This window comes from Bidens hawaiensis, unplaced genomic scaffold (genome assembly GCF_021521415.1).
Source record: "Bidens hawaiensis isolate Kalapana, Puna unplaced genomic scaffold, B.hawaiensis_p1.1 tig00021837_1, whole genome shotgun sequence".
Taxonomy (NCBI): Eukaryota; Viridiplantae; Streptophyta; class Magnoliopsida; order Asterales; family Asteraceae; genus Bidens; species Bidens hawaiensis.
Window position 1 is genome coordinate 285,001 of NW_027493391.1, and position 15,427 is coordinate 300,427.

At 33.8% G+C, this 15,427-nt stretch overlaps 1 long non-coding RNA gene and 1 pseudogene across 2 annotated transcripts in view; both read right to left on the minus strand.

Annotated features, from left to right (window-relative positions):
* The window catches only part of LOC143564251 (pentatricopeptide repeat-containing protein At3g42630-like), a 7,147-nt pseudogene extending 1,222 nt beyond the window's left edge, over positions 1-5,925 (minus strand). Inside the window, exons 1-4 of the transcript XR_013140830.1 lie at positions 5,827-5,925; positions 5,560-5,734; positions 2,495-2,565; positions 1-1,052 (exon numbers count right to left, since the gene is read on the minus strand). The exon at positions 1-1,052 is cut by the window's left edge and continues 193 nt beyond it. The product of XR_013140830.1 is annotated as a pentatricopeptide repeat-containing protein At3g42630-like (transcript). The remainder of the gene's footprint in view (positions 1,053-2,494; positions 2,566-5,559; positions 5,735-5,826) is intronic.
* Positions 5,926-5,987: 62 nt separating this feature from the next.
* LOC143564234 (uncharacterized) lies at positions 5,988-7,402 on the minus strand. Its single transcript, XR_013140823.1, has 3 exons — positions 7,327-7,402; positions 7,018-7,070; positions 5,988-6,072 (listed from the first exon to the last, which is right to left on the minus strand). It is a non-coding gene; the product is annotated as an uncharacterized LOC143564234 (long non-coding RNA).
* Between the last annotated feature and the right edge of the window lie 8,025 nt (positions 7,403-15,427).

Below are 15,427 nucleotides of genomic sequence, written 5' to 3' on the forward strand. Positions count from 1 at the left end.
TTGATTACTCCGAAACTTTTTCTTAACATATATTGCAATCAAATCCTTGTAAGTCCACGTTTTCTGCATGTTAAATTCCAGAAGAGTCTCTGAGCTAGAATGAAAGTCCCCTTTTCCCAACACCTCAAACAGAATCGGATCGGTCAAAACAACAGGGGAATCTTTAACATTCATTTTCCTCAAACAAAAATCCAAATTTCTCCCCAATTTTCTATCCAAAAACGCATCAACAACACACCCGTAAGTAACAAGATCTGGGGAAATTCCATTATTATTCATATGCTCAACGCTTAAATGAAGATCCCAAAACAAAGACATCTTCGAGAACGCCACGGCTCGAATATTAAACGTATTTAGATCGGGATAAAATCCCGCTTCCAACATATTCAAGAACTCTCTTTGCAAACTCTTCATTTTGAAATTTGCAGCATATGATAACAGTAACAAATTCCAAAGGAGATTTCCACAATTTCTTCTACCAAGTCCCACATCCCTTAAAAAGTTACCCAAATTATGAAACTTTTTCTCTTGTATATAAGCATGAGAAACCGCCCTAATCCCATCTTCTTCAATTAAAAATCTTGTACTTTTTAGACGCTTGTAAGCATTTTCCATCATGGTTACTGAACCAAAACGACTGTAATACACAATGTAAGCGTTGCCTATAGAAGAATCAACAGGATACCCCTTGGAGACCATTTCCTTCAATGTATAATCCATTAGCTCAAGCTCTCCAATCTTACCGAAAGAAAACATTGCATGCACATAAGTTTGATATTCTAATTGAGGATGTCTGATGCTAATTTGGTGAACAATTCTAATTACTTCTTTAAAAAGTCTTGCCTGAATATAACCATTAATTATGTCTGCAACTAAATGAATATCAAGACTATAAGCACTTTTATAAGTTCATTCCACACTGCATCTGCTTGAGTGAAAAATCCTTTATCAGCATAGTACAGCATCAAACCCGTTTTGTTCAAGTTTCGAATGATAGACGCAGAGTCTTTAGGGTTATTAACGTGTTTAAAAATTCCATATCTTGTACGGTCCTGGAATATGTCAAGTGAACCCACATAAGAAAAATGAGAAACAATGAAACCATAATGAATTATTCATATTATGATACTTTTAAATCAACCAATTTTAACATAAACAGACAATACGTATACTCATGTTTAAAAGCATATGAGAACTCAGAACAGATTCTATAAGCATCTAAAGAAAAATACTAACTATATGAATGACTAATGCTTCCATAAATAACTTCTTTCCCGATTTAACACCTTCCAAGAGGACCAAGACTTGATTTTATTAAATCTATAATATCTCCAAGCAAATCACGATTCCATTATTCCATTTATATTTGCTTTCCAATACGTTTTCGTTTATATAAAAGAGTATTTTAAAACTTATCGCATTTCTGATCACTAGATGACATAATCTTCTAGTAATACCAACTTTGCCAAAATAAACAGCAATACCGAAAACATTAAAATTCCATTAGGCTTTTAGGTAAGACAATTATGATTTCATGCATTAGGGGTATTCAAGATTGCATATTTCTAAGTGCTTATGAGCCTAAGGGAACCAGCCAAGCTGCTCGCTAGCTACTTGAGATCAGCTCACAAAAATGCTCGAATTGAGCCAAGCTTAAACGAGCTTGAGCCTAAAAATAAGCCTGTTTAGTAAACGAGCCCAAGCCCTAGCTTCACTTATCGAGCTCGAGATCCTAAACGAGCATGTTATTTATATAACTTTTATGTAGTATATATTTATTTAATCATTAATGTTAGGTATAAAATTATGATGAAAATAACTAAATAATATATGTAATGTTATATATAAAATTATATATATAGCTTTGGAAGCAGCCTCTCTATCCTCTTGATAGAGGTAAGGTCTGCCTACATCACACCTTCCCCAGACCCCTACTAATAGCTTTTGCTATTGGTGGGATTTACTGGGTACGTTTGTTATATATAAAATTATAAAGAAATAAATATATAAATGTAGTTATGAATATATATAAATTAATTAATAAATAATAAACGATCTGAGGTCGAGCTTGAAAATCTACACACGAGCCAAGCTCAAAGTTTAAAAGTAGAGCTCGAAACAAACCAAGCTCTTACTTATTTCTTATTGAGTTTTTTTAAAAGCCTGGTGCAACAGAAATTAGCTTATCTTTCTGAAAGCATATATGCAATCACAAAACAGCAATATATTTGTGAAAATTGAAATAATTATTATAATTATACTTTTATGTAGCAGACAATGTTTTCACTGCACCCGACTACTAAACTTCCAGTTAACTTTTGCCTTAGTTACACAAAATAATAATAATAACAGAAATGCGCATACATACATACATCAGTTGGAATTAAAATTCATAATTAAATTAAAGTGATAAAACATATCAAGAAACATAAAAAGTATGAAAAGTGCTTGCCTTTGGACGAATGAATTTGTATGAGTTGTTACGGACGCATACCGCCTTCAAAGGAATGAATTTGGTTTGAACAGGAAGAGTAGCAGCAAAGAAAACAGAGATAGCTTCCATACCTGAATATATAAGAGGTCCAAATTAATTTGGGGTTATATAAAAATTGAGCAACAGTAAATAAAAAGGGGCCAAATATGGTGAATTAACTTGGTTTTAGAGGTAATAAGAATCAGCAGTTGACTAATTCAGTGATATTGAACAAGGAATTTAAAAACGTTATCTGGTTTATGAACAAGGGTCTGATTTGTTTGGAAACGTCTACTCTGTTGTTCTACTTCTGTTCTTGCAAATTGAAACCTGACTCGATTGACTTTAGGAGTGTTCTAGCTCTGTTTTCTTATAGCTTGAGTTTAGCTCCATGGTTCGCTTGACTTGCTTATTATCTATTGATTAATACACCTTGTATATAATTTTTTATATTTAATAAAAAAAGAAAAACCTTAAATGTGTCTAAGCTCTGCCCCAGCTTGTTTAGTATCACAAATGAGCCAAAGTTTTGAGCTTGGATGTGCAGTGTTTAGTTAATACATAGAAGTCCAAAACAGATCAAACATAAAAATACACAAGGTCCGTAATAAGGGATGAGCAAAATCGGTACTGATTGGTACCGGTACCAAGAATTTAGGATTTTCGGGATCAGTGTTTTCGGTACCGGTACCGTGCTCATCCCTCCGTATACAGAAGAGCCTAAATGAGCCTCTCATACACTGCTCTCTATATATACTTACTATATTATAAAACATGACAATGATAGTTTAATAACTTTTTAAGTTTAAGAATTTTATAACATTTGATATATAATGAAAGAAAAAGTACCATCCGGCGAGAAGGTTTTGACTGATTAACCGAACGAATTTGGCACAGCCGCTACTGATTTGTTTTTCGATTGGAGTGTGAAAAAGAAGAGGAGAAAGTGGGTAAAGTTAATCTGTGTTCCTGGGGTGTGTGTGTGTGTGTGTGTGTGTGTGTGTTTGAGAAGAAATGAGTTGCGTGGTTAGGAAGACATGAATTGATTAGAAAGAGAGAAAGTGTGGAAATGAGTTGTGTGGCAGGTATTCAATAGGTCGGGTTTGGGTATTCTCAAACCCATACACGGTTATTAAAGTTCGTCTCAAACTTGTCGGGTTTTGGTCGGGTAATTACCTGCCGGGTTTCAGGTTTCTTATCGGGTTTTGATAAAATACCTGTCAGGTTTCTTATCAGGTTTCTTTGTAGCCGCCAGGTTTCCACCGGGTTTTGAAAAAATATAACTAATCGGTTACAAAGATTGTTATCATAAAAATAAAATATCTCAAATAATTTACATAAACAAGTTTCGAAAAATAATATATTTGGAATATAGTATGTATCTAATATAATAAGCTATATTGGATACATCGGGTATATAATCGGGTAAATAGGTTTATTTTATCGGGTAAATTAGAAATCTCAAACCCGCGAAAAATTTCAAAACTAATCCCAAACCCGTCCCAAACCCTAATGGGTCGGGTATTACCCCTCTCATTTATGTCGGGTTTCGGGTTTTCCCATCGGTTCGGGTTTCATTGCCATCCCTAGTATTCAAAGATTTAATGAATAGTGATTTTAGTGAGTGTAAGGAAAAATGGTTTTTAATATATATATATAACTAGGTTTTATCCCCCGTATTACGGGGGTTGTTTTATATTGTTTGTTCTAATATTTATTTTTTTTTTGAATTTATATTTTTCTATTGTATGAAAGTTAATAATATACTTATGGTTTGATAATAAATTGTTTCACAAATAAATGAGATGTTATAACCTGGTTTAAAAGCTATATGGTGTTGATGAGACCCAATACCCGTTTATTTTTTTTACTTATCAAATTGGTTTTTTAATTTAAATAATATATATATATATATATATATATATATATATATATCTTTTTTAAAACAAATAAGATATTAATTTTTATTACATCCTATTTTATAGGATTTTTATATCAAATATTTGGTGGGATTGGTTTTTAATTTAATGAGATGTTATAACTCGTTTAATGAATATCCGGGTTTGGTAAGACCCATACCCATGAATTCGGGTCAAATGCATGAGAAGCCTCCATTTAAAAATCAAGCAAATCTGATGACTCCAAAAAAAGGGGGAGCGACCACATTGCGACACATGGGATTTTTATGTTTTCGTTTATATATATTAATAGTTATTATCCCCGTATTACGAGGGTTGTTTTATATTGTTTGTTCTAATATTTCTTTATTTTTTGAGTTGTTGCTTGTTTTAGAGTCAACGGTGAAAAATATTTAAAACCTAACATATATTGATCGATATCGAGTTTAAGTCCGTTATTCTCAGGCACACGACAATCTCCTCTTCCCTTACGATGCATATTTTCTTTCCTACTTATACAATTTTGTTTAGACGCAGAGCCGTCTGTTTGAACGACTAAAATGTATGTGAAAATGTGTTATTAGTGAATCAACAAAAGCCAATATAATTTAATGTTTACTATACCTATGTTTGAATGTGTAATCATAGAAGTTCCGGTAGTAGTCATGACGTTTGAATTTGATGATGTGGCCGTATTGGGTATTGATACATGATTTCTTCTACTATCCAAAATTAATTTTCTTTTCATACGGTTTAGTTTTGCTACATTGGTAGAATTAACTTTTCCTCTTTTTGCATCCAAAAGCAACTTCCTTTTAAAACAATTTTGTTTTGAGAGCATCTTCTTTATTCAAGTTCCTAAGATAATATTAAAATTTATGTTCATATAAGTTAGAGGAAAATATAACATTATTAATAATCTTATTTTTGATGTTGAAATGCATTACCATTAGTAGAATTACAAGTTTGAGTGTTGAATATTCTTCGGGTAATAATTTCTACAAGATATATAGCAAATAATTTCAAGTCAATTACAATTCAAAATTGTTCATTAACGAAAAATAAAAAGTATTTTTAAGAAGCTCCAAATAACCAAATAAAAACCAATTCAAAAATTTGCATAGTTATTAAAAAAAATTAAAACAATAATTTGTTTCTCCTTTTTAGGTGTTAAGAGATTGTTCTTGCCAGCATCTTGAACTTTTGATGATCTTTTTGGTTTTGAAGTTGACTGTTGCGGTGCGTTGTCAACATCATACACATCTTGGAGCTTCCTCTTTACGGTTTCAGCATTCTTGTTCTTGTTTTGTTTGTTGACAGCCGATGCCTTTGATGTCTTTCTTTCCAAAGGTGTGACATCATCCTAATAATGAAATTTAAAGTTTCATAAAAAAGTTCATGAATTATGTGTATACTTATAATTGTTCTAACGAAATTAATCTACTATAATGTTACCACTTTCGCGATTACTACATTATATGTTTTGGATGTATAATATTTTACGTAGAAAGTCTGAGCAGCCGACAACTTGTGACCACACCTACACGTAAACATATCGTTAGTAGCATAATTATATAAGTATGTTACATATATTTCGAGTTTGAGAAACAAAACCAACCCTAAGAAAGAATAGGATGGTCCCGGCCTCTTAAAAATGACTCAGAAGGACCAAGTTAGACAACCCGTTAATATTAACATGACCTGCACATTGAAACCGAAGGTTATTTCAGTACGTAAACAATATATACCACACGTGGTTCTCAATAAAAGAATTGAATTTATCATTTGGTAACTAATGGATTCTATTGATAAAATATATATTTAACTGACTAATTACTAAAAATAATAACATAATATGTTGCCAAAACAATTTATTTGACCATTTAACATAGTTTCGTAATTGGAATAAATTTGAGCAATAGGCTAATGTCTTCTACTGTATGTGATGCACTTTAATCTCTCCGAAATCAGTATAGTTGGGTCAAATTTGCCAAGGGGGTTGTCATGCAGCAAGAAAAGCCATTAGCCACTCCATCAACATCAACTAAGCGTAATTTAATGACCGGACATATCATCATCGCTTATCAATCAATGTCTTCATCGCCCTTGAATGGAAGGCCCCCCTACACAATGGCAAAGCCAAATCTTTATTAAAAAAAATTATAAAAACCTTTGATGACTAATTCCAAATCACAATATAAACATCTTATATGGATTTAGCATGCCTGCAAAGATCTTTGAATTGGTACATTCACCAGTGCGCAATGATCCCAAGTTCCAAACTGCTTCTAATGGTTGATCATACTTGGCTTTAGCTGTTTACGCTACATGTCGTTATGAAAATAGAAATAAAGAAAATAGATGTTTCAAATGTCATAAAAATTAATAAGCGTTAAAAAACGTTTTTAGTTATTTACTACATGAGGTTCCATCCCATCACCAGACCTCTAATATTTAGTTTCATGAAAGGTTTAAATTCCTACAGAACATGTTAGAAAAAAACTGATGGCTTAATGATCATTACTTGCTTCCTTTATTGGTTGTTTAACAAGGGTTGCTACCTTAACCAAGTATCTAACATAAAGAACATCATCAATACATGTGCAAGATAGCAAACAGTAAATATGAATAAGTAACGGAACTAACTAATCAAGTTTCAATTCTTCTCACGGACATGAGGACTTGAATAACTTGCAAGTCTGCAAACAACTAATGTATATTAAAATATTAAACATAATAAGAATTCCCAGCAGAGCTATTTCTAAACACCAAATGAACACAACTTGAATATAACACCGGGAAGAACAGAAAATCACACCCACGTCTCCAATCTGGTAACCTACAAAGAAATCGATAATCTCTCTAAACCTATTGTTAAACATTACATAATCCATCAAATACTTAACCAGTTGATCAAATTAGCGTTGAATTGAAGAAGAAACAGAGAAAGATTACCCGATCAGAGTAGTGATTAAGAGGAGGCGGTTCCGTGAATCATTCAATTAAATAACCATATTGATGACCATATGAAATTAAAATCAAAATTAAAAGAAGATTATCCAGACGGTGGCTAAGAGATTGTGAAAACAATGCCTTTAGGGTTTGTGAGAAGGTGAGGTTAGGAATTAGTTATGACTTATGACCCGTTAGGAATTAGTTATTACCCGTGTAAGAGTTATTTGGGTCAAACCGGGTTAAATTAATGAGAGTTCACCATTCAAAAATCGAGCAATTTGGTGGCTTCCAAAAAAGGGGGAGCGACCACATCGCGACACTTAGGATTTTTGGATCTTCGTTTATATATATTATATTATAGATATAATAATGTACAATATTTTTTAATTTAAGTAACAAAAATGTTTTGAAGGGTAAAAATGTTTAAATATTAAAAGACTTTTATCATCGATTTCGAGAAACATTTCTATTTCTTACTCAACCCTTTACAATCACTAATTATGAAACAAACTCACTAAATATCTTTAAGAAAATTATAATAACTTAAAAAAAATTATAATAATGAATGAACTGTTGTTTTTGTCTATACTACCACATAAAGGAGGGGTAAAATGCTCAACTCGGGGACAAGATGTTGTGGCATAAGACGCCACCACACCAAGCCATGCAATCATTCATATTTAAATTTATATAATCAATAGTAGTGTGTTCATATTTCAACCATGTCACGAAACGCGATATCTCTACTAGTGTGTGTATGTTAAACCTAGTAGGCGAAAGAGGTTTCGGTCAATTCAAGAAAGTCTATCTAAAAACAATAATGAATGTTCAAACACAAAAGCCAACGAAACTAGACTAAATGAAGGAAACAAGGGCAACATATAGTTACGGCTAATATGAAAGAATACAATACAAAATTCCAAGAGTATTGTAGATTGGTCCCACAGTTAGTAACACCATGTAAGGCCATGTTACCAGTGCCTTACATTTGGACGTTGGATTTACTCATAAACACAGTTCTAAATATCAGAGTTATTTAAAACTTTCGCGGAATAACATAAAACATCAACAGTCATTACAAACATTCATAACTTGTCTTTAAGACATAACTTAAACATGTCTTTTAGTTCAAAACATTAACAAATAGATATTCAGATGCCAGTTTTTTTATTCTACCGCCATGTGTCCCCGCTCAAGCCAGCTGTCTCATTCTACTCACCTGCGTGCACACTAAAAGTCAGCTACGCTGAGTGAGTTCTAGTTAATCAGATATCATACAATACGTACACTTACCTTCAATTATGCATCCGAAGATGCACAATAATTACTTCACTATTTTACTTTCGTTACATAACTTCATACATACATACATACATACATACTTTATTACTTTCATACTATATATTTACTGTCCATTCTATCTCAGATATTATTAGGGTCTGATCCCTCTTTCCTTTGTCTATTTCAGATATTATTAGGGTCTGATCCCTCTTTACTTCTCTATCTCAGATATTATTAGGGTCTGATCCCTTTCTTCTCTATCTCAGATATTATTAGGGTCTGATCCCTTACTTCTTCATCTTCGTACATTCTGTCTTTACATACCCGTAACATACATAAACGTTCTTTACTCATACATATGTTATTCATATATCTATCATATACATTCAGCTATCATATACACTTGTCAATACGTGCAATATCCGAAGATCGTCCACGTACCGACAAGCTTTCATTCACATTCAAAATATACATACATATATAACATATAAATCATATATGGCATACACTTACCATTTAAGGTAAGTGTATTAACTATCACATCGAGTATGCACACAACCCCGAAAACATAACAAGAAAATGGGGCTAGAAACTCACCTGAATGCGGTTACGTTCACCGTTTATGGTTATTCCCTTCTAAGCTGTGCACGGCTAACTGTATAATAATTACATGTATCAATTAAATATTACTACTCATATTGTATTTCTATCTTTATATAACCCACAACGAACGGGGGTCCGGGGGCAGCGCCCCTGGCAGCGGGGTTCTAGGGGAGGCAGCCCCTAGCGGGGTCCAAGGGGCAGAGCCCCTGGCTGGGGTTAACACATTTTCATTAGGATTTTGAATTATTTTTCATTAACTATCATAACACATTTTCCATTAGGATTTTGAATTATTTTTCTAATTCGCTAACTCGTTCTCTATAACGTATTAAGGCTGATTCATTAACTAATTCATTACTTTTCATCCCGATTCGTTATCGTATCACCATCTGATTCATTAGATTAGTTTGTTACCTTTCCTAGTCTGATTCGCTAGCTGATTCGTTACTCTAGTTCGTTATCTTTGACGTGGCCTGATTCGTCATCTTAATATAACGAATGGGCAGCTAACGAATTAAAGGTCCATTCGTTATCAATTCACACGAATGAGTCCCATTCGTTATGCACGCGTAACGAATTGATCCACCATAACGAACTATCAACAGTTCTTATCCAGATCTTTGACTCTAGGGTTAAAGTCAAAATTCATAAGAACAAGAACAGTCAAACTTCATCAGATCTACGATTAAAATTTCGAATCTCAACGAAACAACATGAAATTGGTATCAATGGATTCGTATTCATCTCGCCTACAAACCCTAGGTGTCCAATCGGCCAAACATATGCACTTAAATGGTGCGATTTTAGCATATATACATACGGCTCGTTTTTCTAATAATTAAACCATCAAATTTTATCGAATTTCAGTGATATATGTTGCGTTGGATTCGTTTTTACTAAAATCAAACAGATCTATGATTCTCTAAACAAATCCGAACCTAAATGAGCAATTTCTAACAATAAACGTACCTTAAACGAGCCGGTTTCACGAACACGAGCTGGTCTTGATGTAGTTTAGGTTCGTTACAACATTCTAGCACCAATAATCTCGGGTTTTTGCCTTCGGATCTTGACTCGGGTTATAGGATAGTGTTTGTGTGTGTTTTTGATGGTGTAGGCTATGGTGTAGAGATAAAAAAAATGGAAAGGTTTAGAGTTTAAGGGGCATTTATACTCCCTTAAGCCCATGGACCTAAGGCCCATTCCATATTTTAAAGTCCAAGCCCATCCTCAGGTAGTTTATTTATCTAAACCGACACACGACACTTTATCGAATAAACGAAATTTCATTTATTTATTATAATCAAAAGTAGGATGTTACACACCAAAATCAAGTAAGGTAACCCGTTACATTTGGGAATTACCAAGAGAAATTCGAGACATGGTTAAGTTCCATCTTTAGACCGCCAATTCAGCAATGGAATTGGCTGCTAATCTCATGAACGGTCTCACCAGCAATAAGGAGGAAGACAAGAAGAGTAAGACGACAGGTGAAAAGAAAGGGAAGAAAGATACCCGTTTTAAGGGTAAAGATGCAGAGAAAAGGACAGGAAATGTCACTCCTATGTTCCCGGCATGCAAGACCTGCAAGAGGCGTCATATGAGGCGATTCAGATTTGAAACAACAACCTCAACAGCCTGTAACCACTTCAAGGAATCAAATCACATATATCAAGATTGTTGGAAAATGAATATAATGTGTTTTAATTGTAAAGATATTGGGCATCTAAGTTTCAATTGCCTTGAAAAGAATACTACTGGTGGAGGTACTGGAGGAAGCGACACCAAAAACGAAGTTAAGAGGGGGAATGCTTGAATATTCATGCTAGATACCAAAAAGGGTGCAGACATATTGGAAGCCATCATCGGTATGTTCTTAGTTAATAACGTGTATGCTAGGGTTTTGTTTGATTCAATGCCAATCAAAGTTTATAGATCATAATTTTTGTAATCTATAATGAGCCCCTAATAAAATTAAATGAACTCTTAAACATCGAAACAACCAACAATGACTTAGTTAAAATTTCCGAAATACTCAAAAATGACAAAATCTTGTTAGCAAAATATGTCATATCAGTTCAGTTTCTACCCTCGACATTAACCGGTTTTAACAATCTTTGGTATGGACTGATAATCCGATAATCATGCATATATCATTTGCAACAAGAAAACGATAGAACTCCAATCCCTAGATAAAGAAACAATTCAAATAGCCGGAGACAAAGATGCTGGCCAAGTTAGCATAATCTCTATGATTAAAGCTAACAAATGCTTAAATCAAGGTTGTTTAGCATTCATGCATACGTTATAGAAGAAACCAAGAAGAAAGAAGTCAAGGATATGCCAGTGGTAGCAAAATTTCCCGATGTATTTCCAGATGAGCTACCAGGACTACCACCCAACTGGGACGTTGAGTTTAGAATAGACTTAATACAAGGAACAACCCCAAATGAGCTAGCAAAATATCCTGATGTATTTCCAGATGACTTGTCTTTTAAAGCCATAAAAATACGCGATGGATTCCAAGGTTTGCCTATGAAAGGGGCAGTCGGGCTCTGCACTTTGCATACCAAACACACATAGTTAACTTCGTAATTTGTTCCTGAGTTCCAAAAACGAAGTTCTGATGGTTAAATATCTAGTATGAGATATAGAGTAAAAGTGTTGCTCGATTAACCTTAGACGTTAAACTTCAAGTACCTATGCAAAGTAGGGGTTCTGCTTAAGTTATTATATTATTATGGCTTAGACCCTAGACGAGGGTATATCCCAAACCTTGCTCAAATATAAGTACAACATAGCTTTTCATATACAAAGGATATAGTCAGAATAATGTTTCTTTATGACTAAGACACATTAAGTTTAGTAGCAAAGAGCCCAAGCTTTGCGGCGGGGTTTTATGAGAGTGTTGAATAAGACGTTTTTGTTAGTTGGACATTCATAGGACCAGTCAGATTAGTCAAACCCAACTTAGGAACCGGATAAGTTACAAATATTTATTTATTATTTAGTATACAAATTAATATTTATGAACCTCTTACAAATGAACAAAGTGTCGTACAGTTCGGCTTTATACTCTCGGATTGCATTAATCTAAACAAAAACTCCCTTTGGTGTCAATTAGTAGGAGTGTACACCCGCTCGCTTCATTGAACCCGTATCAAAGAAACTGAACCATTAAAGTCCGTGCCACGTCTAAAGGGACAATGCGCTATTACAAGAATGCACGAGGCGAGGGCTGCCTTTTTAATGTTGATCCGACTGACGACGATGTAAGTTTGCATTCTGTTACCAACCATTATATTATATAATTACATATATTAGATATATTATTGTTTAAAAACACAGAGATATCAATACGTTTATATTCCCAGGGAACTCAAATTCAAGCAACCATGTTTAATGACTGTGATGACAATTTGAAACAACATACTCAGTTTGTTAGTTAATTGATCATCTTGTATATAACAGCTGTTCGGCACATACACGTTGCGGCGCATTAACTATTGTAGTAAGTAACTATAATAATTTTTTTTTGCAGGTTGTGATAGTAAAAATATTTATACCTGTAGGAATCGGTCTGCCTAAGACACATATTAGAGTTGATGTGGCTAGTAATATTGATCCAAGTCGGGTCATACCCAATAACAGCTAGACAAACACCATAATATTTATTGTAGATATGATCTAACAAATAAATATTAGCACTTATGATATTTAGAAAATGAGTTTCTAAATATTTGCACTTGAGGAATCAATAAATTATATGGATAATTTATTTAGAGAGATTATCATATGATATTATTTAAGTTGGTTAAATGATATATATGATAATGGTTGTGGTATGTTGCTTGAAACTTGTGGCATGTTAAAAGTTTTAAATGTCACAAAGTTTCAATAGACATGTGACTAATACATGGAGTATTAGTCCTGTGAACTAATACATGGAGTATTAGTCCTGCGACTGGTATATGGAATATTAGCCCTGAGACTAGTACATGGGGTATTAGTCTGTTGTCAGGAAGAAAGAGAAAATAATTCTGGTAGAACCAGCATATTGGGGGGGGGGGATTCCCACCCTTTTGTTTAAAATTCATTTTCTCTTATTAATACTTCTTGGGACAACACATAACAACAACCAACCACATTACATGCGTATTGTACTCACTCTCTTCTCTCTCTCTTCTCTTCAAAAATCGGTTCAAGGAAGAAGAAAACACAAGAGGGTTTTTCTTTCAAGTGCAAGAGTCATTAAATCCTAGCAAGCAAGGTGTTTGTTGAAGGCTTGGAGGGTATACAAGCTTGAGGCTCTTCTCCATTGAAGGCTAGTCATTCAAACCGTCATCTCCTTCATCTTCTTGCCTCTTGAAAGGTTGTATTACATAAACCCCCTATGGTTGATAGTTTTGGTATGCATGTAATTCGTATATGGATCCGGGGCTTGGGTTTTACATATGAAACGAGTTTTATATCAATCAATATAACAAGATTTAAAACTTTTAATCTGCTGCGTTTTTCATATAAATAGGTTTATATGGCTTTGATAATCTTGTTAAAACCCAACAATGGCATCAAAAGCCGCTTATACGGGTACATGCATCAATAGATCTAAAAATATTTCGGGTTTTATGGTGTGGTTCACCATATGGCCGAAATTTTTGGGGCTTTTGGTTACCCCTTGGTTCTTCAAGGTTATAGCTTACATTCATGTGATAATCTTGAAGAATTAAGTCATTTGGATGATTGGTTGTTTTGTTTGGACAAAACCCGAAATTTTCGGTTTTTCTTATTCTTGGCCGAAAGTTTGAGGTTCACAAGGGGAACCATTTTAGACATGTAATACTTGCATATTTGGATGTGCATTTGGGTGTTCATAACCTAGCCATGACCTTGTGTTTGGATGTGTGTTTGTGTTGTGATTTATTCAATATTCAATTTGGTTGTAATATTATTTTATTTGGGTTTGTAATCTATTTATTCATTCATATTGGTTTGTAATAATAAGTAGAATAGTTGTATTTCTTTTACTAGAGAAAATGTATTAGGATATATTTTTTGTAAAAGGAGATGCAACAAGGTTACGATTTTGGTTTTGGGCCTTAATGGACCTTATAGTCCAAGATGGGATTTTAGCCCAAAGGCCAAAGCCCAAATGTGGAGTCCCAAGGAAGCAAGGAGCTGAAGTTGGAGCCCAATTGGAAGCCCAAATAAAGTGGAAAGGTCACAACACAAGGTGGACGCTTGAAGCATATGGATGCGGGATCAAGTGGGAGTTCACCGACACATGCCTTGTGTCATTTCTCGTCCTTTAGGAGATACCTTTTGGCACACTTGTTTCGGTCAACAAGTGTGGCCAAGATTAGGTGGCTAAGGTTATGAACTTGTGGTTGTTTATTTATGCCTACATGGTTGATTTATATATTTTGTTTTATCTTATTTGGATAAGGATAATTAACAACTTAATATCAACAACTTGCATAAAATTGGTTCCTTAGAAATCATTAGGTAATAAAATTGGTTTTATTAAAGGATAATGCTTTCACAATAAAATGAGTTTTATTAAAAGGAACTTTGAAAATGGGTTTTCAAATAAAGTACCCTACATTTGAATGCATGCAAATGCAAGGTACATAGTTTTCCAATCTAGAATTTAGAAAACTTAAATCCCTTTTAAAAAAAAGTTAAACACCATCCTTTTATACAACACTTAAGTCACTTGTAGACTTGATGTGGGGTAAGGGTCACTAACCACATTTAAGAAAACTTGTGATCTTAAGGTGGTTTTACAATACTTTTGGGATGAGGGTCACCTAACCACTTGTATGTGTAAACTCACACGTGTGTGTAAGTAGGATGACTTGATTTGGAAACCATGTGAATAGGGTCACCGACACATGGCGTTCAAAGGTGTTGATGGGATTAATCGTGCCAACTAAACATATGATGTTTAACCGATCCCATAAAACTAGAAGTTGCAAAGGGTTTCAATCGTCAAACGTTGACTACCTTGTTAATTCAATAGTAGGATAAAGGTCACCTAACTACTATGTGAATGTAACGTTGGGTTCTAGATTTTAATCATTAATTGTCTTAAATACATAAAGGGTATTAAAGATTAAAATTAGTTTATTGATATCGAAAATACTAAAAGTGAACTTTGTTAAAATTGTGTAGATGTCCGCAATCTACAATCCACCTAACGAAATTATCCCACCCG